Genomic DNA, 4,139 nt, shown 5'->3' on the forward strand with positions numbered 1-4,139 from the left:
TTCTCCGCCGCCACAGCTCCGGCCGCCGCCATTGCTGCGCCTCGGCGCCCCTCGGCTCTGCCCGGAGGCTGTCGGAGACGTTCGGCTCGCTCCGAAGGTCCTCGGCTCTCTTTGGCCAATCGAATTCCAACACTCACGCCCCGCCTCCCGACCTTTCGACTCTTACGGAAGCCCCGAAAAGACTCTTGTGGCCCCGCCTCCCAGCTCTTCGGCTCTTTCCGGAAAACTGCTGCCAGAATCTCCGGTCTTTTCCGGAGCTGGGCGTTACAGCCTAGAAGGCAAACACAGGTTCCTGGCACCACGTGTAATGCAGCAAAACAACATCATTTCTCTGAGTTTCAGCTTCGTCACCTTCAGTACGAAGATAATCAGTTTTATTTTGGCAATTGCTTATTAAAATTAAATAAGATGTTGCCTGTGCGGGTGCCTGGTGGATGGCATACACTCTTCATATGTTCATCTTCCTTTTTGCCTATCACTGGGACTCTGAAACACTGAAGAAAGGCCCTTTGGTCCCAGGGTTGCTGTGCCGCCAACTCTCAGCTCCACAATTGCATTCATCACAGGGCGGGTCACCTTTTCAAATATCAGACCCTTTGTGATGGTATAGTGTGGTTTCCAGCACCCTTCATCAGGCAAGACTACTCAGAGCTGACCCAGAACTAACTCGATTAATGACGCTCAGTTTCCCAAGTGTGTGGTTTCATTATCATAATTGTTAGTGTCCACATAAGCCTTCTGTTTCTATGGTTACCAAATCGGTCTGAGCCCCGCCTTTGAAAAATCCACTGTGCAAACATATTTACATCCCAGGCTTGCTATGGTCAGACTGGTTCTGGCTTCTATGGCAGGAAACCTAGCTTAAAGCCTTCCAATGGCTCCCACTGTGCTTGGGATAAAGACCCACAAGCACAAGGTCCTGCATGGGAACACAACGTCCATCTTCCAGACGTAACTCCCACCAAATTCCCCTTTGTCCTCGATCTTCAAACACAATTGCCTTCTCTCAGTCTTTCATTCTTTCCAGGCTCCCTCTTGCCACCGAACCTCTGCACCTGCAACTTCCCACTGCTCTTCCCTCCCTTTGTTGCCTAGACCCATCTACATATCCTTTCATTCTTAGCTCAAATGTCACTTCCCCAGGGAAGCCCTCCTGACTTCTCACAAGAGGGAAAAATCCAACTTTTATAAGTTCTGGTGTCCCCATGAACCTCTTCTCTTTTGCATTGTCACAGATGGTCTTGTTTGTTTGTATGACTATTTGATTGGTGGTGGGGTTGTAAGTTCTGGTGTCCCCATGAACCTCTTCTCTTTTGCTTTGTCACAGACGGTCTTGTTTGTTTGTTTGTATGACTATTTGATTGGTGGTGGGGTTTATATCTTCATGGGCCTTCGTTCCTTGTTGCCTATTGCCTACAGGCCCCCCTTACCTATTGGCACGTGGGCCTCTCATGACATAGCAGGTGGCTTCATTAGAGTAAATGAGTGAGAGCTCAGGAAAGGATGAGCAAGATGAAGTCACTGTCATTCATAACCTAATCTCTAAGATGACGTAAACACTTTTGCTGTATTCTATTAGTTAGAAATGAATCACTAGGCCCTGCGCACCCTCAAGGGAAGTCATTTGTGAAGATGCTACCAAAATGCTTGATTAGAACTTTTCCTTTCTCATCTGGGAAAACAAATAAAGAGGGATTCTCTTGCTCTAGGAGAGAGAGAACATGACAGCAAGTGTGCAAACATCTGCATGACTTAATGACAGCCACAGAGATCACAGAGAACTCCATGCTCCATTCCACCGTATAACTTCTATAGGGTATCTCACAGGAGTGGAGCACTTGCTGTACCAGGTCTCCTGGTGACAATTCCAGACACCCACAGACGAAGGAGGAGCTGTCACTTGGCAATGGCCAAGAGGCCTCCTTGGGATCTTTCCATGCCAGAAAGGTAGCAGAGCATGATGGGTAAGTACCTGCTTTCCCCATGACTGGGCTTGACTCCCAGCTCAGCTATATACTAGTGATTGTCTTTGAGCTCTATTTATCTTATTTGTTTGTTTATTATGCAATCAAGTTACTTCACCTCCCTTTGCCTCAGTTACATCTTTCATAAAATGGGGTAATTGTAATAATTCCATTCTCATTAGGTAGTTGTAAGGATTAACAGTGAGCTAAAATATGTAAAGTGCTGAAATCAAAGTATATAATCATTGCCCCTTAGTTAAAGCTATTGTCCTGGTTACTATTGCTGCATAACAATTTACTCCAAAACTTTGGACCTTAAAACAACCATTTAATTATACTCATGGAATGTGTGGGTCATAAATCCAGCCTGGGAACAGTAGAGATGGCTTGTCTCTGCTCTACATCAAGCATGTCAAACTCAAAGGCTAACACGGGCCAAATAAATGAGGCATGTGGCTGGCGGGCTGCAAGTTTGACATGCTTGCTCTCCATGATCCTGGACCTCAGCCGGAAAGATTTGACACTGGGAGCTGGAATCATCGACGGCTCCTTCTGGAGCCAGTGCTGGGGTGACTCAAAGGCGTGGACCACCCACTAAGTCATGCCCACGTGGCCTCTCTCTGCACCTGGGACTTCCTCACAGCATGGCGGCCTCAGGGTAGTGGGACTTCCTAGAGGTGTGGGGCTCCAGGCGCCAGTGTCCCCCTGACTCAGCCTCAGAAGTCACACAGTGCTACTCTGTGCACTGGCTGAAGCTGTCACAAGCCCACTTTGATCTCAAGGAAGGAAACAAAGAATTTTGGAGCCATGCTTTCAAACTGCCCCAACTATTATTATTTTCAGAAGTGTACAGGGTCCCCTGGCTCAGAAGGTCTTGTCAAATGCTGTCTTCTTTGCTGGATGCCCAATGTGTCTGTGGCAGACAGTCCATGCTGGGTGAGGGTATGTGACACATGTCAACTAATGTGTCTGTGTATGAGCATAGGATGAGAAAAGCCTGTGACCATATATGTTTTTGCCTGAGAGTGAGAATTAGTGGGGGTATCCCCAGCCTGCCTCCTTTCCAGAACTCCAAACTCTTACATCGAACACCCTACCTATTTACACAGGGATGCTGAGTGAACAGCTTAAATGTCACACGGCCAAAACAGAACTGTAGACATTCTTTCCTGCCCTAAGCTGCACCTTTTCCAATCAGTAAGTCCTTATCAAGTCTATCTCCCATCTGCCCACTTTCCTCCATCCCCACTCCTATCACCTTAGTCCAGATCAACTCCACCTCTCACCTGCAGAAGCTCCCCTGTTTCCACCCTCGCTCCCTATAACCGACTAGAATGCCCCAATTATTTGTGTGTGTGTGTGTGTGTGTGTGTGTGTCACTTGGAATAAAATCCACATTTCCGACCCCGGCCTCGAATGATCTGGCCCTTAACAACCCCACTCTTGGGCCCCATCTCCCTCCACTGTCTCCGTCACGTGCCATGCTCCAGACACTCTGGCTTCATTTTTGTTGTTCCTTATACTCCACAAGCTGTTTCTGCCCTGCCTGGAACCTGAGGTCTCAGCTCACATAACCCCTCTTCAGAACAGCCTTCCCAGACCCCCGAGCTAAAGCAGCCGCCTGTGCCTGCCTGCCCCATCACCCTAGTGTCATTCTCTACCCAGCCATGATCACCAGCTGGCATTTCTCTGGCTTGTTATTTACCTTTCTTCCTCCCCCACTGGAAAGCAAATTGCACAAGAACAAACAAATCCGTCCGGCTCGTTCTCCCAAGGCCTAGCACAGTGCCTGTGGTACTTGGGAGGTGTCCAAACCTGTGTCCAATGCCTGGAGGATGAGTCCATGGGAGAGTGGCTGAGTGGCTGAAGTGGGTATGTGTGTGACCCCATCAGTGTAGAGGCGTGTGCGTGTGCGTGTGTGTGTGTGTGTGTACATGCTGGTGGCCAGACTAGTGTGGACTGCAGTGATTTCAAAGTCTTCTTCCTACGGGGGCTGGAGGGGGAGGGGAATGCATGTGGGGGCCCCAACGGGGATGACAGTGGGGAGCACCCTGGGGGGGGGGATGGTGAGAGGCATCCCTCCCTGGAGAACTGCGAGTAGTGGCCCCCAGCCAGGCGCAGGCGCCCCTCTGTCACGCCTCCAGACCCAGGGGGCCAGGGCTGGCCTACGTGGCA

Source organism: Myotis brandtii, unplaced genomic scaffold (genome assembly GCF_000412655.1).
Source record: "Myotis brandtii unplaced genomic scaffold, ASM41265v1 scaffold161, whole genome shotgun sequence".
Taxonomy (NCBI): Eukaryota; Metazoa; Chordata; class Mammalia; order Chiroptera; family Vespertilionidae; genus Myotis; species Myotis brandtii.